Source organism: Hippopotamus amphibius, chromosome 14 (assembly GCF_030028045.1).
Source record: "Hippopotamus amphibius kiboko isolate mHipAmp2 chromosome 14, mHipAmp2.hap2, whole genome shotgun sequence".
NCBI classification, from domain to species: Eukaryota; Metazoa; Chordata; class Mammalia; order Artiodactyla; family Hippopotamidae; genus Hippopotamus; species Hippopotamus amphibius.
In genome coordinates this window covers 27,722,777-27,745,922 of record NC_080199.1, presented here as the reverse complement: position 1 = coordinate 27,745,922, position 23,146 = coordinate 27,722,777, and the positions used below count along the sequence as shown (strand labels likewise).

General features: G+C 33.9%; 1 pseudogene; it reads left to right on the top strand.

Moving 5' to 3' along the window:
* Positions 1–1,568: 1,568 nt before the first annotated feature.
* On the top strand, positions 1,569–2,942 carry LOC130835870 (protein enabled homolog; annotated as a pseudogene).
* The last annotated feature ends 20,204 nt before the right edge of the window (positions 2,943–23,146 follow it).

The window sequence follows — 23,146 nt, the reverse complement described above, 5'->3', positions numbered from 1 at the left end:
AAAACTCTCAACAAAGTGGGTATAGAGGTGATTAATGTACCTCAAAATAGTAAACAATACATATGACAAACCAGTAGCGTACATTATACTCAATGATGTAAAGCTAAAAACTTTTCTCCTGATCTTAGGATAGGAAAAAGATAAGAATGTGCACTCCTGCCACTCTTACTTAACATCATATTTGGAAGTTCTAACTACAGCAGCTAGACAAGAAAAGGAAACAAAAGTAATCCAGATTGGAAGGGAAGAAATAAAATGGTCACTATTTGCAGATTACATGATAGTGTATATAGGAAATTCTAAGTACTCTACCAAAAAATATTAGAACTAATAAATAAATTCAGTAAAGTTGCAGGATACAAAAGTAATATACAGAAATCTGTTGTATTTTTATACATTAATGAACGATCAGAAAGAGAAATTAAGAAAACAATGTCATTTACAGTTGCATCATAAAGAATGAAATGCCTAGGAATAATATAACCAAGGAGGTGAAAGACCTGTACTCTGAAAACTATAAAATATTTAATGAAAGAAATTAAAGATGACACAAATAAATGGAAAGATATCCCAGGTTCATGGATTGGAAGAATTAATGTTACGAAAATGTCTATACTACTCCCCAGAATCTACAGATTCAATGTCATCCTTATCAAAATATGCATGACATTTTCCACAGAACTGGAAGAAATAATCTGAAAATTTGTATGGCACCACAAAAGACCCCAAATAGCCAAAACATTCTTGAGAAAGAACAAAAACTATAGTAATTAAAAGAGCGTGGTACTGGAACAAAAACAGATACATAGATCAATGGAACAGAATAGATAGCCCAGAAATAAACCCACACACATATGATCAATTATTCTGTAACAGTACAGGTGAGAATATACAATTGGTAAAATCCAGTCTCTTAAATAAATGGTTCTGGGAAAACTAGCTACATGCAAAATAATGAATCTGGACCACTATCTTAAACTGTATACAAAAAGTAAGCTCAAAATGATTTAAAGGCTTGAATGTAAGACTATAAACTATAAAACTCCTAGGAGAAAACAGGCATTCAGCTCTTGGATTTTAGTCTTAGTAATTTTTCTTTTTTTGGATATGTCACCTTATGCAAAGGAAACAAAAGCAAAAATAAACAAATGGAACAACATCAAACTAAAATGCTTTTGCCCAGTGAAGGAAACCAGCAATAAGCTGATTTATAGATACCTAGAACAAAGTAATGATTGTCAGAGAGGAGGTGGGAGGGTGAAGGGATGTACTTTATCAGTGAAGGGGATTAAAGAGCACAAATTTACAAATATAAAATAAATAATTCATGGTGCTGTAATATATAAAATAGGGAATATAGTCAATAATATTGTAATAATATTAAACCATGACAGATGGTAGGTAGATTTATCGTGGTGATCATCTTATAATGCATGTAATGTATATAAAAGTCAGATCACTATGTTACTCGCCTGAAACTTGTGTGACATTGTATGTCAATCATACTTCATTAAAAAATAAAGGGTTGAATAAATAAATAAATTTTAAAAAAATAAATAAATAAAGGGTTGAAGTACAATCGAGCTACACAGACCTTCCACCAATGGTGGGATGCTAGACAGGTGTATGGTCTCAACTTTGGCAGCAAAGAAGATGCCAGTGTCTTTGCAAGTGCCATGATGCATGCCTTAGAACTGTTGAATTCATGGGAAACAGGGCCAACATGCCTAGACAAAAATCACAACTACCTGCGCAAGTTCAGAATGGCCCATCACAAGAAGAACTGGAAATCCAAATAAGGCAACTACAAAAACAACAACAAAAGGAGCTGGAGCAGGAAAGACTTGAGAGAGAAAGAATGGAGAGGGAGAGGTTAGAAAGGGAAAGGCTGGAGAGGGAACGATAGGAGCAGGAGCAGCTGGAGAGAGAGAGACAAGAAAGGGAACATCAGGATCATCAGGATTGCTTGGAGCTAAGAGACAAGAGTGGGAGAGACTGGAGAGACTGGACCCAGAAAGGCAAGAAAGAGAGTGGCAAGAACAGCTAGAAAGGGAGCAGCTGGAATGGGAGTGAGAGCGAAGAATATCAAATGCTACTGCTCCTGCCTCTGTGGAGAGTCCTCTAAACTCTGTGCTGGGAGACGACTCTGCTTCTGAGCAGGCTTGCAGGTACTCTCTCAGCCGGCCAAGACTCCAGTCCAACAGGTCATTGTCTTGGGACCACCTGCACCTCCACCCCCTCCTCCACTCCCACCAGGTGCTGTCCAGGCATCATCTGCACTCCCTCCTCCCCAGGGCCTCTGCCTCCTCCACCACTTCTTCCTAATCAAGTACCCCCTCCTCCTCCACCACCTCCTGCCTCTCCCCTCCCTGCATTTGGATTTTTTTCACCCTTTAACGGGACTTGCAACTGCAATTGCTAGAGCAAAACTTAGGAAAGTGTCACAGATGAAGAATGCCTCTTTCCCAAGCAAAGGGAATACCATTGGTGTGAATTTGGTCTCATCTAAAACAGATACAGGTTGTGGAAATGGACCCCTTCCTTTTAGGGGTAGTGTTTTAATGGAAGAAATGAGTACCCTGCTGGTCAGGAGGAGAAGAATTGCTGAAAAGAGATCAACAATAGAAACGGAACAAAAACAGGACAAAAATGAAGATTCAGAGCCTGTAACTTCTAAGGCCTCTTCAACAAGTACACCTGAATTGACAGGAAAACTTTGGGAAAGAACAATTACAATGAAGGGCAGCAAATCACCTGTTATTTCCAGACCAAAATCTGCACGCATGTCACAGCCTAGTGCCAGTGGAGTCCAGATGGGAGGACTGGACTATGACAGGCTGAAGCAGAACATTTTAGATGAAATGAGAAAACAATGAACTAAGCTAAAAGAAGAGCTCATTGATGCAGTCAGGCAGGAACTGAGCAAGTCAAATACGGCATAGAGAAACAACCTAAGAAGAGATAGGACTTTAATCTGGATAAAGAAAAACAAAAACCTACAAAAAACAACTGTTAATAATAACAAAACCCCTACATTTTGTGAGCTGTAAGAAGAAAGTAGAGACAAATGGTTGAAAGGAGGGAGAAACCAACATGCTTTGAAAGCCTTCAGACATTACTACTCTGGTGATAAGCTATTTCCTTCTCAGTTTGCTGCTTTTTTTCTGACCTTAACAACAGGATGGAAGAGAGTCCTGTAGGAGTTCCTGTATCAAGTTATGCAGAAAATACTAAACCTGTCAGGCAACATCACTGTGTGCTGAAATATTTTCACATCAAGAGAAAATTACACATTTTCCACAATCCATTGCTAAAACAAAGAGGAGAAAGGCTTGAAAGTTTTTTTTCAGAGAATGCTGATGAAGTATTTAGCAAGTAAGCTATTGTATAGTAAATGTTTCTCTTAGATTTGTCTTCCTATCATATTTGATATTCCATGAATAATTGAGATCAGCCCTATGTAAGTTAAGATCATAAAATGTGGAACAAATGGAATTGTATGTGCTTTCAAAGGGTGATATTTTTAAGAAAGTTTCCTAAAAATGAGGACACTCATTTGTCCTGAGTGAGGAATTTTGGAATGATAGAAAGTCTCTTGAGTTTAGCCTACATGCAATTTTGTAGATTCAAACATAAAATTCATCCAGAATTTAAAGATTTTGATGCCTTCCTAAATTGTTACAGTGCTTTACCAAATCTATGACTCCTACATAAACCAGTAGTCAAATGTAAAACAATATATTGTAGATTTACTGTAGGTTTTCAACCTTTTTTAGATTTATGCATGTGGACATTTTTATAATGTGATTTCAAACACCACAGAATTAGCTTTTTTAAATTACAAACAGTAATGCATGTCAAACTAATACATAGTAGCCTTTTCAAGGTCTAGTCCCAAGGATAACATTTTGTAGAGTATAGGGGAGTGGGAGGAAGGGAAGGAATAATTTGTATATGAAGTTAATGTCTCCACTATCTTTTTTCTCAATTATCCACATCAATAATAATAAGGAATATTTAGTGACTTTGGTAAATATGTTAACAGAACCAAGTACTTAATCTTTTACGTCATGTCTTCAGCTATATCTGTTTTAACTTCAGTAAATTCAGTGGTCTGAAACATGATTCTGAGCTTCACATGAGTTATATCTTACTGTGGAACTAAAAAGTTCCATCCCTGAATTTGGCAGTCATTATTACCTAGGTGCCCTGCAGTTATACAAGTGTTCGGGTACACGTTCCTGACTACAAAGATGCTTTTGCATTGTTATATTGAAGTACAAGAAAAGTAACAGTGATGGCAACAATTAAGGTCACAGAAATCATTAAAAAAAGGGAAAAGAATGAGGGGTCCTGCATAATTTTATTTTAATAAATAAAGTGAGACTTAGGTGGTGGAAAGAAGGAACGAGATACTCAGCACCGTGTGTGCGTGTTCATGTGTGCATGTTTCTGTGGGCACTAACGTGTGTGTATGTAATCCACTCCCTTTTCTTTGAAACTTCTAAGATTAAAATAGGGGAAGATCCTGTATGTTGCAATGATAGAATTTTTTGAAAATCTAGGAAATCAAAAATTCTCCAGGCTCTCCATCTCGATTTATGCTTGAGTTGTTATGTGCCATATTTGCTTTGAAATCTTTGATTATCAGTAGTTTTACTAAAATTTTGGAGAAATAACCCACTTTCATCTGCTTTCTAGATTTCTTAATCTAAGTTTATAATACAGAGCTTGTTGATAGCATAGTTTTCTAAATGCTGCAGGTTTGCAGCCATTACCACTTCAAAGAGATTTGAATGAAGGAAATTTTTGTCCTTGTTAAAATAGTTTCTGTTTGTGTAGAAACTTCATTTTTTGATTAATCTGTGATGGGTGAGCTGTCATAATTCAAGAATACATTTCTTTTTTTCTATCAACTATTCATTGTCATCCAAAAGTAAAGACAAGAAAAAAGCAGCAAGCTTATGAAGTACTATTTTCTAAAAGACATAGGAGGCATTTTCATCTTTATTATTGTACTTTTAGTTATGCAAACATTTTGATAATATAAATGTTTATGTCCCCCATAAATCTGGTCAGAAATCACTTTTGATTTTGTTGATTAAGTTAAACAGTCTATAGTAGGGTAGAGTACTGGGTACAAGTGGTCCAAAGTAAGACAAAAGACTGATAAAAATGCTAGATCTTAGAAAAGTAAGTGGTTAATGCACTAAACATTTTGTGACTTGGTCTGATATTAACATAATTTCTGTGTAAAATGACAAAAAGAACCAGTGTTGAATCATGTTTTGTTTCCTGTCATTCTGCATTATCCCAGATTGCTAAATGTGTTCTTTTAAAAAATTTGATTGAATTACTATGTACATTTACTGTTCTATGTAACAGTTTTGTCATTGTTAGAGATTTCAGTAATTAAAATAGGAAACAGAAGTTTAGGGTTTTTTCCTTCTCAAAACTATATTCCTTGGAGCCAAAGTATTGTGATGGTTTTCATGCTCTTGTACATTGGGTGTCTTGAGCTGAGTACAGTTTAGGGGATCCTTTCTAATTACAGGAAGGTACTTCTTTCCTTTAACACTGTGATCTGACCTGTGACAAATCTGTGCTATACACTATGTAAATGCCTAACAAGTCAATTGCAAAACTGCTGAATGTACCAATCTTAGTGCTGGTGCTGGAATCTCTTCAGAATAGCCATCATGATCTCAAAGTTTGTTTCAGAATTTGCAAGCATTAGGCGTCAATCTGAAAAAAACTGAAAATGAAACACTAATGAATGTTGAATTTTTAATGCTTTAGGTGTACTTCCTTTTTAGATTTTTTGGTTCTCTGCTATTTTTACAATACTGTTTCATATAAATTTCCTGCACATTAACTTCATTTGTACAATTGAAATAACATTGCAGTATATAAAAAATGTGAATTATAAAAAAATTCAAAAATAAAAATAGTAGTCCTTTCACACCATACCCTGATTCTTGTTTATATTCTTTGATAGGCTTGCAGAGTCTCAGTAGTACCTTGAAAAATTGTTGGCTTCTCAAAAGACCTTCACAACACTCTTCATCTTGGGAAATGCTTTGTGTGCACTTAAGAACCCAGGTGCAAATCATGACTCCATCGTTTGCTAATTGTGAGTTATTGGACAAGGTAAATAACATCTCTGAGCCTCAGTTTTCTGTTCTCAAAACAGATCAAATACTCTTTTTCATATTGTGAAATTTCAAAAATTAGCACTTATAACCTGGCTTGCAACAGAAAGTATTATGTAGCCTATTAGTCACATTTATTTTAATGTGTAACTCGGTGACTTTCAGGTTTCATATCAGGAATATTTTCCTCATATTCAACAACCTAGATTGATATTTGTATCATTGTACATATTATTTTTGTATATGGATATAGTTGGCATATTATTTTTTCTGTATTTATATGTATTATTATAGTATATTTTCACTAAGGCTTATCTTCTTTTTATATGCCAAGTGTGTGGTCAAATTTGGGAAAAAGTTATATTCTCATTATGTTAGCAAAAATAACTGTTCTCTTGATATCCATAAAATGAAAAAATAAGGATAAAGCCATATACCTTGAAAAATACTTTAAGGGGTAAAATATAACTAAAGTCACCCAACAAAATGAAGGTTATAGATACTTTTAATTTATTTTCTCCAAATATAGTACAGAAATTAAGATACAACCAATATTTGAAGACCACCAATTCAATAATTACACTCTGGAGAAGCATATTATGTCTTCAGATACATTTTAATGTATTTGATTAATTAGTATTCATTTACATTAGAGAATAATTACAAGTGTAATGTTACACGTTAGAAAATTGTCTGCAAAGGTAGGTATGCAAATTTTATTATGCAAATGAAATATCCACGTGTGATTATTCTACCAAGGAAGTGTAAAGCTGTCATGAAAGAAATTGTTATATTTCATATGATGAGCGTTATTCATTTAGTTATTTAGTATTTAGACTAGGATTATGCTAATGTTTAGGATACTTCGGTGAGCACGCTTTTATCTATATTTACAGTTGGCCCTTGGACAACACAGGTTTGACCTGCATGGGTCCACTTATAGGTGGATTTTTTTCACTGCCTGCTACAGTACTACATGATCCACAGTTAGTTGAATTTGCAGATGCTGAACCACAGATATGGAGGGCCAACTTAAAGTTATGCCAACATTTTTGACTGCTGGGAGGGTCAGCACCCCTAACTGTGGAGTTATTCAGAGGTCAACTAGGCTTCTATATCTCTGTGCCTATATTGACACACTCCAAACACATACACACGTAAACATACACATATATACATATTTTTCTGTCTGTATGCACACACACACACACACACACATCTTGCTGTTGCAATTGCCTTTCTTTTAAATTGACTGAATCAAAAAGTTAAGACAACACAGCCTACTTTCCAATTTGACACATATTACTGAAAACACAAGAAATTTGATTATCCAGAAACTAGTCTGTACATTTTCACAGGTTTAACTAGTTGATAAAATTACAGTCTCTGCCTTTTTTAATTTGAATATAGTTGATTTACAGTATCATGTTAGTTTCAGGTGTACAACAAAGTATTTCAGTTATATATGTATTTTTTCAGATTATTGTGTTATAGGTTATTACAAGATATTGAGTATAGTCCCCTTTGTTATATAGTAAATCCTCGATGCTTATCTATTTTATGCATAATAATACTTTATCTCTGTTAATCCCATACTCCTGTTTTGTCCCTCCCCCCTCCCTTCCCTCTTTGGTAACCATGTTTGTTTTCTATATCTGTGAATCTCTTTCTGTTTTGTATATAGATTCATTTGTATTTTTTTTTTTAGATTCTACATATAGAGATATTACATAGTATTTGTCTTTCTCTGTCTGACTTATTTCACTTGGCATGATATTCTCTAGGTCCATCCATGTTGCTGCAAATGGCAATATTTCATTCTTTTTTATGGCTGAGTATAATTTCATTGCATATATATACTACATCTTCTTAGACCAATTGTCTATTGATGGGCAGTTGGATTGTTTCCATCTCTTGGCTGTTATAAATAGCGCTTCTGTGACATAGAGAACAGACTTATGGTTGCCAAGTGGGGAGAGGGTGGAGGAGAGATGGATTGGGAGTTTGAGATTTGCAGATGCAAACTGTTATATATAGAATGGGTAAACAACAAAGTTTGTTGTTAAGTATTCTGAATAAACCATAATGGAAAAGAATATGAAAAAGAATGTATATATGTGTATAACTGAGTCACTTTGCTGTACAGCAGTACTTAATACAACATTATAAATCAACTATACCTGAATAAAATAAATTAAAAATAAACAAATAGTGCTGCTATGAACATTGGGGTGCATGTATCTTTAAGTTTTCATCTTTTCTGAGTATATGCTCAGGAGTGGGATTGCTGGATCATATGGTAGCTCTATTTTTAGTTTTTTAAGGAACCTCCATACTCAGAGGGAGACAGTCTCTTCTTTTGAGTTCAGTCATTTACCTTCTCTTATCAATACAACCTAAGTAAAGAGAATATTTTTGTGTTATTGTCTACTAGTAACTTTTTTTCTTCTAGTTTTATTGAGATGTAATTGGCACACATCACTTTATAAGTTTAAGGTGTACAACATAGTATTTTTACTTACATATATCATGAAATGATTAACACAGTTTAATGAATATCTGTCATCTCATATAGATACAAAATTAAAGAAATAGAAAAAAATTTTTCCTTCTGATGAGAACTTCTAGGATATACTCTCTTAACTTTCATGTATTGCATTCAGCAATGTTAATTACATTTATTATGTTGTACATTACATTACTAGTACTTATTTATCTTAAAACTGGGAGTGTGTACTTTTTGACTGCATTCATTGAATTCCCCCTCCCCCCACTTCCTACTTCTGGCAACCACAAATCTGATTTCTTTTTCTGTGAGTTTGATTGTTTGTTTGTTTTTGAAGTATAACTGATCTGTCACATACAAACATATTACATAATTATTGACTATATTCCCCATAGTGTCCATCCCTGACTCATTTATTTTGCAAATAGAAATTTGTACCTCTTAATTTCCCTCATTTATTTCTCTCCATCCTCTACCCCCTCCCCTCTGGCAACCACCTGTTTCTTCTCTGTATATATGACTCTGTTTCTGTTTTGTTATGTTTGTCCATTTGTTTTGGTTTTTAGATTCCACATATAAGTTAAATCATACATTATTTGTCTTTGATTTATTTCACTTAGCATAATACCCTGTCGGTCCATCCATGTTGTTGCAACTGAAAATATTTCATTCTTTTTTATGGCTGAGTAATATTCCACTATATCTATATATCTATATATATCTATATATCTATATCCATATATCTATATATCTGTATATATGTATCTATATCTATCTATCTATCTATATATAATATATATATATAAAATCTCACATCTTTCTTATCCAGTTGCTTCCATACATTTGCTATTGTGAACAATGCTGCAGTGAAGATAGGGGTGCATGTATCTTTTCAAGTTAGTATTTTTGTTTTCTTTGGAAAAATACCCAGAAGCAGAATTGTTGGATCATATGGTAGTACTATTTTAATTTTTTGAGGACTCTCCATACTGTTTTCTATAATGACTGCAACAACTTATATTCCCACCAACAGTGCACAAGGGTTTCTTTTTTCCACATCATTGCCAGCACTTGTTATTTGTTGTCTTTATGATAATAGCCATTCTGACAGGTGTGCTTTTCCCTGACGATTAGTGATGTTGAGCATATTTTCACATGCCTGTTGGCAATCTCTATGTCTTCTTTGGAAAAATGTCTTATTCAGGTCCTCTGCCAAGTTTTTATTTTATTTTTTTATGTTCAGCTGTATGAGTTCTTTGTGTATTTTGGATTTTAACCCCTTATCTTATAAATCAACTGCAAATATCTTCCCCCATTTAGTAGATGGCCTTCTAGTTTTGTTACTGGTTTTCTTCACTGTGTAAAAGCTTTTTAGTTTGATGTAGTCTCATTTTCTTTCCCTTGTATGAGGCAACATATCCAAAAAAAAATACTCCTGTGTTTTCTTCTAGAAGTTGTATGATTTCAGGTCTTACATTTAAGTTCTTAATTCATTTTGCATTTATTGATATGTGTGGTGTGAGAAAGTAGTTCAGTTTTATTCTTTGCAAGTAGCTGTCCAGTTTTCCCAAAACCACTTATTTAAGAGGCTGTCTTTTCCCCATTTTATATTCTTGCATCTTTTATCATTGATTGCCCATGTAAGTGTGGATTCATTTTTGGACTCCCTATTCTGTTACATTGATATATTTGTTTTTGTGCCAGTATCATACTGTGTTTGTTGATTACCGTAGCTTTGTAGTATAGTTTGAAATCAGGGAATGTGATGCATTCAGCTTTGTTTTTCTTCCTCAGTATTGTTTTACTTATTCAATGTCTTCTGTGTTTTCATATAAAATTTAGAATTATTTGTTTTAGTTCTGTGAAAAATACCATTGGTATTTTGATAGGGATTACATTGAATCTGTACATCATCCTGGGTAGTATGGATATTTTAACAATAGTAATTCTTTCAGTCCATAAGCATGGTATATATTTCCATCTGTTTGTGTGGTTTTCAGTTTCTTTTATCAGTGTCTTATAGTTTTCTGAGTACAGGTCTTTTACCTTCTTAGGTTTATTCCTAGGTATTTTATTGTTTTTGATTGTGATTGCAACTGGGATTGTTTTCTTAATTTTTCTTTCTGGTAGTAGTAGTAGAAGTGCCAGTAACTTCTTAACCACAAAGAATTACATTTTTCAGTAACATTTCAGAATATTCACATTTGAAATTGAAGAGTAAAATCACTTTATAATTTCCTATCAATATAATAAAGATATTATCCTTTATTACATCTTTCTTCTAGAAGATCTTCATAGTGATTACTAATTATTTTTATCTAACTATATATGATGTGGAACAATTAATTCTATATTTTATCTTGTTTAATAAATTTCTTATGCAAAGTTGCATTGGTGATAAAATAGTCTGTACTTACTAAAACTCAGTCATCACTTGTGATCAGTGACAATATCTTTTAAAATATGTATGACCTATTTACTTCAGTCACTTCATCAAATTAAAGACAAAGTAACATTTTATGTATGAATAATTACCCAAATGTGATTTCTCTTGAGAGGTAATTGATACAAATAGAACTATCTGGAATACAAATATTTCATATTTTTTAAACTAAATACATTGTAATTAAGCAAGAAAAAATATTTTTCTGTTTGTGCTTTTACAGTAACCTGTGAAACCCATAAATAAAAGGTCCTGTAAATTCAGATCTTGAGGTTATCTCATTGAATTTCTTAAAAATTAGGCTTTATTTGCTTTGAAGTGAGGAAATATTTCCATATCTCTGGATAAATAAGCTCCTGTATTTGAAAGTCTAATTGTAAGTTGCCTCCACTATGCTATTTTGAAACCGCAGAGGAGGAACTATGAGAGATAAATGCTTCTGTGATTTTGTAGACAAAAAAACTTTTTAAAGACCATATTGACAGTTTGGCTGCACTCAAATATTTGAGGAATTTTGTGAGAAAATGAATGTTGAGTCTGCTTGTTCACATACAGTATAAAAGGAGGAAATAAACTAGTATGTGGAGATAAAAAGAGAGATACTTTTCTTGCAAGTGATGAGGAATTTCCAATAATTAGAAGTAGGCAGAGACCTTATGCCCATTATTCCTGAGAGTCTAATTGTTTCTGCCTTGTGTCAGAGTTTGTACTGAAAAGCTTTGAAGAAAATTCCTGCTCATATGATTCTGTTAATAGCATCAGAAACACTAAGGTTAAAGTTGTCTTGAGTGAGAAGGGATTAGCATAAGTAGGGAACTCTAGGTACGCAGGCAGTGCCCTTTGAATCACATGCAGCTTAATTCTGTCACTTTGATGGCAGCAATAAGTTTGCCAAACTTAACATTCAATCCAGAGATACATTTGCTTACATTTGCTTTGAAGGCTAATTGATATATCTGTAATTATGCTAAAGTGGAATAACAAAAATAGTAATTTGAGGACAGAAATACTAATGGAGGCATTTTAAAATAACAATAATAATGTTATTATCATCATTATGCTTGAAATATATTGGCTTCTTTGGCACCTGACTACACAAAGAAGAGTAAAATGAAATGAGATCCAATGATGTATTATTAAATGGTTGTCTCTGATAATTCCATTTCAAATTTGACTTGAAGAATGTCCTAAAAGTCATAGTAAAGATTTTCTGAAGTGAGAAAGGATACTTTCGTTTGGAGATTCTAATTGAGGAAATAGGTCCTCTTTTAGCTTAAGTGATCATGTCAAATTAAATACTTCATTTTATAAAGGAAGCAAATAGAGTGATGACTGCAGAAGACGCAGTCAGCCAGCCAGATCATTTGAAGCTGTGTAGTAGATGTCACAGCCAACTTGTCTTCAGATCACATATGTCAAAGAGTATCTCCATAATTTTAGCTGTTGGGCTCACTACTACCTCTGGTAAATTAAATTAAATTAAATACTCTCACTCTCGGTGTATTCATTTCTAACCAATATAAAAATTGGCAGAGATAACAGAGATAGATTCCACAGAGTCCCATTATAGAAGTATCATTAAATGAAAATAATTAAATACTTTCAGTGTCATGCTACTTACTCTCTCACTTGACTCTTGGCTGATATATTAGAAACTGAGTGCTAGGGTAATTGTGATCATATTTCAAATGAAATGGTTTATTTGGAACTATGAACTAGTTCAATTAAAAAGTTTATTTTAAATATGTTTTCTTTGCATGGGGCCTATTTGTCATTTTGCACTGTGATTTTGGAAGGGAGCAGTAATAAATATCTAGAGCCTGCCTCAAGGACCATTATGCCTGTTTTTTTTCTTCCTGCCTAAAGGTCTAAAGTGCTTATCTTACTATGCGAATTGTAGTAATGCCAATATAATTTAAATTTCCTACAATACCAATATCCAAAAGAAACCAATGTTTTTCAAAATATTATAGCAAGTAGGAAAATAAAGGGAAGGCTATTATTTTATTAGAAAACAAGTGAATATATGACTATTCATAATGTATACATATATACACACTACATATGCATGTTACTTATTTACACATAGTATTTACTTGTTTTAATGGGAGCTTCCTCAAATTTAAGTGTTCAGTAAGGGATATTGATGTCAGTGATTGTTACCGTTACTGTTACTTCATTGCAGTTTCAGATAAGCAATGGAATTTAATGCTCTTCCAGTGAACAAGCAGGTAAGAAAATTGAAGAAGACAAATTTAAGTAGGCTTAAGCAGAAACAGCTAATTATTCATAATGTTTAGAACAGAACATAGTTTTTCTGATTCTGATCTCTATGATTTTGTTTTACTATGTTGTACTATGTAAATTCTGAGTGCATTCTAGATTGACTATGGGTTATCTCACCAAGTATCATAGGTTTCCCCTAGCTGTATTTAGCATATTGTTAAATATGGACTAGAAGGTCAGATATGAATATGTGCCAGATTCGCATCTTTGATAGACACCGTTTGTTCCATGCTCGTGGTGTCTTTGTTTATAACTGAGAAAAGCCTAACATTTATCCCAGGGCTGTTGTTTTGTGTGTGTGTGGGTATGAAAGTGTAACATCAGAAAGAGAACAAGGAGGATGAGCAGCAGGAGAAAGGAAGGGACAAGGAGGAGGACAGGAGCAATACACTCTCATTCCCCAGTTGGACATCTTCTTAGGCAATGATTTGTCTGTGCCTGCATTAACATCATAAACAACCACCACCATCACCTACAAAAATAAAGGGAGAAATGGCGGGACTGAGACAAGAGTCAAAAATAATCAGTGCACGTCCCCATGTTTTGTTATGTCTAACAAGATGCCATCCGTATTTTCTGGACTTGAGTTACCCTACCCAGATGACTTTAAAGAACTTCCTGGATCAAAAGAACAAGTGTGTTTGGATCAGAGCCTCAGATGAAGGAGATGAGTAAGGGGGTAAGAGGACAAGCAGAAGGTTCAGGAAACTAGAGACAGTAACTTCAATGAGCTGTCTAGAATACACATGGTTTCTCCATGAAAGGTCAGTATTTGAGCATCAACCACACCAAGTGCCTTGATGATCAGTCAACAGAATCAACATCACACAAAAAGAAAGAACACTGTTAAATGGCCTATTAGCGAAGACCTGCATGTTATTTTGTGCTTTACATTCAGACATTTAAGTTTTAGAGAAGGAGTAAGAAGGAGGTAACTTGGAACCAAACAATAGCACTGTGGTTCCCAACTCCAACATTCAAGATCTCAGGCCAAGCCTTCACAAAGGAACAAAAGAAGGATATGAGCCTCACATGAAGATGGAAATTGAACTTTAGGGTGGACTGTATAAGGATAATCATTAAAAAACAATTGAATTTGTCAAGTTAGGGAAAATATATTCAAGGAAAGATTTATAATCCTGAGAAAAATATTTTAATTAAAAGAATTATCAAAAAGTTGAAGTGGAAAGAGTTAATATATTTTTCATGATATTTTTCAGCCAATTAATTAGAAAATATATAACAAAGTAGATGCTAAAACAAGGGACAGGAAGAGATTAAATTTGGGAGTGGAGAGGGAATAGATGGTGTACACGGGAAGTGATGGACTATGACAGCAATTCATGAAAATACCCCTGAAATGAATTCTATCATTTCTTCTCTGGAACACAGATATGTGAATGACCAGCAAGAGTTTAGTGAAGAATGTATGACTAAAATTTGGTGACCTTTTTCATGAAAAAAATAGGAGCAGTAGAATTGCCAAATCCTACTAGAGTGATCATGGTGACACTTCACCAAGAACAGTGAAGTCAAAACTGAACTTCCTCATGTATTATGTAAACCTGATATTCACTCTGTGTGACACTTTTGTTTTGTTTGTTTTGTCTTGTTTTGTTGTTTTTTTGTTTTTGTAATGCTGTCTTAACTCAAGTTTTGAGGCCCTGCCTAGAGGCTACTCAGCATCTTGAGTAGCTAGCTGATTAACCCAACCTATCCACATATTGGGTTCCCATACATTAGGCCACTATGCACCAGTTCTGTTCCCTCTGGGCCAGAACTAGGGATAAGCCTTATGTCCTGGAGCCCATAAAATTATTCGAACTAGCCAATCCACAGGAGACCCACAAAACCTAGTTAACCCCACCCACTAATATACATAAGCTGCTCTGTACAGGTTCAGCTTGCTATTACCCTTTCCCCTGGGTGCAAGCCCTGGCAGCCTTCACTTCTTCAGAGCTGTAATAACAAAGAGAACGCTTTCATCTATGTGCATGTAATAGTCTGATCTCCCACCATCAAAAGAATCTCTAAATATTATAAAATACTTTTATAAACCAATCCTATTAAAAAATTAATAACTTTAGGCTGCTTTACCTTACTGGGTACATCTTTAGAAAATCCCATATCATAAATATATCTTCATGTCTTTATATGTCTAAATTTAGGGATTTTTTAAAAGTTAAATTACCCCCACAAGAAAATCTTTTTATTTTAAACATGAAAACTTTGATTTTCTCCTTAATGATACTTGTGAAACTTAATAACATATAAAAAATACATAAATGTGATTTACTGAAATACATATCTGTATTACAGAGATTATAATTTAATTGTACATACCACGTGGTTGTGTTTGTTAATATATAAAATATAATTGTATAATAATGCTAAAAGTGAACCATTATATGGTAAAACTGTCATAATCTTGTAGTGTGAAATCCAGATATTTGCAGTAGTTGACAGTATTGACACATTCTAAACAAAAGAATAAAGATATACCTGTTATCTGTTATACTCATGACAGTCACTGAAGTTTTGCAATACTTTGACAGGTGCAATATTTATATTAACACAGTAGCTGTGCATATCTTTAAATTACTCTTTTAAGTAACAACAGTAATAATGCTACCATGTAGCTACTTTGCATAAAAGTATGTTATTTTCTTTATAATACACTATGTCTTGAAAACAAGTTCATAAGGCAAATATTATTTTCCCTATCACTGTACTTGATAAATATTTAGAAAAGGGAGTAGACACTTAGACACCTAGAAAGATTCACTAAATTTACAGGGTTATTCATAAATGTGATAATGAAAATGAAGGAGCACCCAAAAGTTATTGAGTTGGCCAAAAAGTTCATTCGAGTTTTTCTGTAACATCTTATGGAAAAACACGAACAAACTTTTTGGCCAACCCAATATTAACAAAAGTCCTGTGCTCATCTTTATTTTCCAGCCTCCCTTTAAATCAGGTTTGCCATGTGACTGGGTCTCTACCAATGCCAGGTGGGTAGAAATATGTAAGCAACTTCCCTTCCCTTTCCTTCAGTCACCTCATGTCTACCCTTCCCAGACACAGTGGCTTTGAAATCCACAAGTTCCCAACAGCTGGTAGCTCAAAAAAGGAGGACAGCCAACCTTATATGGGTGAGAAAATACATTTATTTTGTTAAATCACTGAAAATACAATGTTTTATTTATTGCACAGCGTAGCATCTTCTATTCTGACTAAACCATAACAGTAATAATAGTTGTTGAACAGGGACTGTTTAGTATGGTGCGGCCTTGTGCTAGGAGCTACCATCCCCTTCCTCTTGCTGTTCTTACCTGAAAACACCCAATGTGAATTTTCTTTAAATACCACACCTTCTCCTTCCAGAAGCACCCTGAAGAAAGTTCCTATCATTTTCTGCCTCTCTAGTTTCTTCTTTTCACAATGAGGATGACTTAACTGATGGTAGAAAGTTCCTTTTTGAGTTAATTTTGTGTATATGTATGAGAAAAATGGGTGAAGTTTTGCCCTATACATATCTAGCTTTGTTTCCAGTACTGGTTATTGAAAAAAGTTTCCTTTCATCGATGAATTGCCTTAGAACATTTGTGAAAAATCATTTGACTATACATTCTGGTCCTAGTTCTGGAATACCTGTTCAGTTCTATTGATCAATCATATCTATAATTATGCCAATATCACATTGTGTGTATTAAAATAATTACACTGATTGTAGAATGAAATAATGTGTCTTCTTAGTTCTTTTAAAAATGCTTCAGCTGCTCAACCTCATTTATGTTTTCATTTAAATATTATCTGTGTCTTGGGAATTTCTCCAAAATGGTATTCTTTTTTTGAATTGTACTTAATCTATAGATCAGTTTGGGGAGAGTTGGTGTCTTCACAGTTTTGAGTCTTCCAACTCAAGAATATGATCTATTTCTCTGTTTAAATGATTTTTATCTCAGTGATGTACTATGATTTTCATTGTACAGGTTTTCAGTCTACTTTTAATTTATTTCATATGTGTGTGATGTTTTTGATGCTATTGTAAATTGATTTTTCAATTTTATTTTCCAATTTTTGTTGCTTTATGAAACATCTATTGATTTTGTATATTTACTTTGTATTCTAAGATCTTGCTAAAATTTTTATGAGTTCTAGTACTTATATTGTAGCTTTCTTATGATTTTCTGATTATAATCATGTAAACTTTAACTGGATACAATGCACTTATTTCTTTTTTCATATAAATTTATTTATTTATTGGCTGTGTTGGGTCTTCATTGCTGCACACAGGCTTTCTCAGTTGCAGTGAGCAGGGGCTACTATTCATTGCCGTACACTTCATCGTGATGGCCTCTCTTACTGCAGAGCACTGGCTCTAGGTGCATGGGCTTCGGTGGTTGTGGCGCTCAGGCTTAGTTGCTCTGCGACATGTGGGATCTTACCAGACCTGGGCTCAAAACCCACGTCCCCTGCATTGGCAGGTGAATTCTTAACCACTGCACCAGCAGAGAAGTCCCAGTGCACTTCTTTCTGATATTTGTTCTTTATTTCTGATTTTACCGTAATACAATGGCTAGAACTTCTAGAAAAGCATTAACTAGAATTGGTGAGAGTAAGAATCATTGGTCTGTTTCTCATGTCCAGAGGAAAGCATTCAGCATTTCAGTATTAAGTAAAATGCTAGCAACAGAGTTTTCATACTTGCTATGTAATAAAAAATAATTTTCTTTCTATTCCTAATTTGCTGATCATTTTTATAATGAATGTATGTTAGTTTTTCCATGTATTATCTGTGTGTACTTAAGTGATCATGTGACATTTATCCTTTATTCCATTACTGTGATTAATTACATTGAGTGATATTTGAATGTTTAAGAGAAAAACTTACATTTCTAAGATAAACTCTACTTCATAATGATGTACTATTCCTTGTATGCATTTTTGGATGAAATCTGTTAAAATATTTTTACGAAATTGTGTCTTATTCTCGAGGATATAAATTGTTTTTTAAATTCTTTTGTAATATCCTTGTGAGTTTTTTTGGTTGGTTTGTTTAATCTCATAACATGATTTGGGAAATGTTCCCTTTTCTTTAATTTTCTGAAAGATTTTGTATAATATTGACATTATTTCTTGAATTTTTGACAGTAGCCATGTGAAGTCTTCTGAGACTGGTATTTTCTTTCTGGGAATGTTTCTAATAACAAAAGCAATTTAAAAAATAGATATAGGACTCTGCAAGTTTTCTGCTCCCTTTTTAATTTTGATATGCAGTATCTTTGAAGCATTTTGTCTCATGTGCATTTTCAAGTTTATTGGCAAAGGGTTTTTTTGTTTCTTATTACACTTTTAATGGTTGTGGGTCTGTAATGATAATAATTTTTCATACTTGATGTTGGTATTGACTTGTGTTATCTTGGCTTTTGGGTCTTGATCTAACTAGAGGTTCATACATTTTGTTGAACTATTTAAAGAACCAGATTTTAGTTTTGTTACATTCATCTATTGTTTGTATTTTTTCCATTTTATTTTATCTATTTTCTTGTCTTTCTTATTTCCTTTCTTCTGCTTACTTTGTTTTTACTTTATTAGATATTTTCTAACATTTTCAAGCATACAGAATTTAGGTCTTTGGTGTTATTATTCTTGTCTTTTCTTATATAAATACTTATTTCCCAGTAAGCATTGTTAGTTACATCTCACAAGCTATGATATGTTGTGTTTTTTTAATCATTCATTTGAATATTTTTCTAATTTTTTTGTGATGTCTTCTTTAATGTACGAATTCATTTTGAAATACATTCTTCAACTTCACATGTTTAAGGTTTTCCTGTAGAATTTTTAATGGTTTCATACATATTTAATTCTGCTGCTGCTAAACATACTCTGCATAATTCCATTTCTTTTAAAATTATTAAGATTTATTTTATAGCCTACATATAGTCCATCTTGATGAACATACCATGTTTGCTTGAATAGAAACATATTCAGCTGGTGTTTAGAATAGTGTCCTCTAAATATAAATGAGGTCAAGGCAGTTGACAACAGATAATGTGTGCATTTACTGATTTTAAGTCTAGTGTTGCTATCAATTACTAGGATAGAGATCTAAAATTCTGTTAATATGATTGGAAAGCTTTTTAAAATTGTATTTTTTAATTATGTCAATTTTTGGTTTATGTAGTTTGATTTTTGTTACTGTGTAAATACGTACCTATAGTTTTAAATTTTCATTAACGAGATGATCCATTTATCATTATGAAAGGCCAGTCCCCTTGATTTCCTGTGGCATTCTTTCTTGAAGTCTATTTTATCCCATATTACTATAAGCACTCCAGCTTTCTTTAGTTTATCGTATGCATGACCTAAATGTCCATCAACGGATGAATGGATAAAGAAGGTGTGGTACATATATACAGTGGAATATTACTCAGCTGTAAAAAGGAATGAAATTGGGACATTTGTAGAAACATAGATGGACCTAGAGACTGTCATACAGAGTGAAGTGAGTCAGAAAGAGAAAAGAACATATCATATATTAACACATATATGTGGAATATAGAAAAATGGTACAAATCAACCGGTTTGGAAGGCAGAAATAGAGACACAGATGTAGAGAACAAACATATGGACACCAAGTGGGGAAAGTGGGGTGGGGGATTGGGGTGGGGTGGGGTGAATTGGGAGATTTAGATTGCCATATATACATTACTAATAAGAAAAACAATATCAAATTGTACACTTTAAATGTATGCAGATTATTGTATGTCAATTGTATCTCAATAAAAGTGCTTAAAGAAAAAAAATTTATTGTGTGCGTGGATATCTTTTTTCCATTCATTTCTTTTTAAACCATCTGTGTCTTTGTATTAAAAGTGTATCTCTTTAAAATAGCATTAAATTGGACCTGGCTTTTGTATCAATTTTTTTAAATTTATTTAATTGGGATAAGAACACTTAACATGAGATCAATCCTTCAACAAATATTTAAGTGTACAGTACATTATTGTTGACTAATAAGTACAATATTGTGCAGCAGATCTTGTTCTTACCAGCAGTATTGAGAGTTCCATTTCTTACACCTCCTAGCAAATACTTGGTTTGGTTAATTGTTTTTTAATTTAGCCCTTTTAGTAAGTTTGTAGTGCTCTCTCTGTTGTTCTAATTGGATTTCCCTAAGGATTCATGATGAGCTTTTTTCAGATGTGTGTTTGCTCTCTCTGTATTCTTGGTAAAATGTCTGCTCATATCTTTTGCCTATTCTTTTATGAACTTGGGCTGTTTTCCATTCTTGAATACATTAAGTGATTTTGCTTTAGGGGATAATTATTTTCAATACTAGAAGAATATGTCCTATCTATGTTTTTTCAGTTTATTGTGCTGTGTACAATGTAATAGACACATACACTGTACACTTTTAAGATTATTTTCCATCTGTTTCTTAAGTCCAGACTCTAAATAACACAAGAAAGTCTTGCTTTGTAGTCTTAAAAAAAGGGGCGGGGGTGCAGTCCGCACCCTTGAGGAGCCTGCTCACAGTCTAGTAAGGAAGACATGAGAACTGATTTTCACAAAGATGGAGGGCAAGGGGTAGCAGCGATCAGAGAAGGGAACTATTATCTTGCCCTGCCTCCCCCATATGCTAGGTTGGCTATGAGAAAGTGAATAGGAAACTTAAAATGTTCTCTCCCACCTTCCCTGTGAGCTGATTCATCTTGCTTGACTGAAATTTTATGCTCATTGATTAGCTCAACCCCCCATTTCTCCCTTTCTCCAACTACTAGCAACCACCCTTCCACTCTTTGATTCTATTTTCTCTGGATTAATTACAATATTGATTCTGTTAAAATTGATATAGTTTAATTTGCATAGATTTGTGTCTACCAGTATGTAATCTGTTTTCTGTTTTTTTCCCATCTGTTGTGTGTTCTACTCTTGTTCTTTTCCTAGCTTCTTTTATGTTATTTAAATATTTTTTAGGCATCTGTTTTATTTACCCGTTGGATTTTTTGCTATACGTATTTGTATTGTTGTTTTAATATTTGCTCCAGGTATTACGATATGCTCAATTAAGTTTTATGCCTACTAAGAATTCATTTAAATGTAGACAGCTTGTAATCACATAGGTCTGTTTAATAACGCTCCAAGCTCTTCTCTGCTAAGGTAGTCATATGCATGTTGCAAATACAAGATAATACTATAATGTTTGCTTGAACACATATTTTAAAGAAATTAGGAGAGAAAGCAATTTTTATATTTGCCCAGATATTTATCATCAGGAAAAAAATTCCCCAATTTCTATATGACTTGTGAGCAGTGCAATTGACTGCACTTTCTTGCAGGACTATCCTTTCAATGTTGATTGCATAGAGAAAAGGCTTGGAAGATAGAGATATCTTGGGTCTGGCTCCAGAACAGAGTTGAATCATGCTTACTGCTTATTATAAAAGATTTGAATTTCTTAACTCAGAATTCCTCTCCTTGACCTCAATTTGCTGCATATGGAAACATCCATCAGGAATAACTGGATAGTGCCACTGGTATTTAAGGGGGAGGAAAACTGATTTAAATGTGCTGAAGCTAAGGTGCTTGACATGCTGTGAGTAATAAAGTATTTTATCTCTGACCTAAGAGAACCCATGTCTTCTACCAGCCTCCACTAAACTTTGGCAGAGTAATTTGTTACCTTAAAAGTGGAGTAAGTCTCTGATCCTTAACAGTTCTTGACAGTTTTATCAACAAGGAGGAGCTGATCAGAGATATACTGTCTTCTGAAAGAGAAAGGACAAAGGCTGTACATTCCAGGTTTAGAGAAATGAGAAGACTTCCTAGAGTCAAGTAACAAATGCTCTCATCCAGGTATTGGGTGATTGGGCAGAGTGTCTCCTACAGTCCCATGGGTTAATGAACTGGAGTTGAACTAGTGTATATAAGACTGAACTTTGAGAGGTAGAATTGAATTGAGCCTTTCCAAGGGCACCTCAGTTTTTTTATAGCCGAGCAAGAGATGTTATCATGACAACAGGGCAACAAGCTCTGCTATTACATTCAGTGCATTTCCCCATCCCACAAGGTGATGTGGCTGTGGCTGCTGAACTAAAGAATCCACAAAGTTGAGATGAATGGTGTCAGCAATGATACAGAGTTTGGTTTGGTTAAAATACTAGAAGTGTGTTTGTTGATTTATAAGAGCCGCTCAAAGCTTAAATTGAATGCAAAGTATTGTTTATAGGCATGGAGGCACCCTCTCCTTCTACCCACCCAAATCTTCCCTCTCTTCTCATACCTGCTGCTTTCTTAGGGGTAGAGTTAAACTCTTCCTATCCCCAGGGGAGATTAAAAGTCATATGCATCTATTCCAGTAACCTGGGAAACTTCAGGGATGTGAGAAATCCAAATTATTATTACTCTGTTGATACAGGAACCCAAGTTACCAATCTACACAGACCCATGGAAGAAGGGTACCCCCAAAGTCTACTGAAGAAATTTGGGTGAAGTTCACAAAGAGGAAATAAGTTAAAGTGACCTTATGTTTGGAGTCCTTTGGGGAAATCAGTGTACTTTTTTGTGGCTTCCATGTTTAAATGTATATTAGTAATTGATTTATTAAATAATTGTACTTCCACATGCTGTAAGCGTCAGATGTAATTCTGTCAGGCAAAGTCCCATGTAGAAAAGTGCTAAGGAAAATCTTCCATAGCAGTATCTTAACTCCTAAACTCCTCTGCTTTTTATCACTAGGAGGTGGGCAGG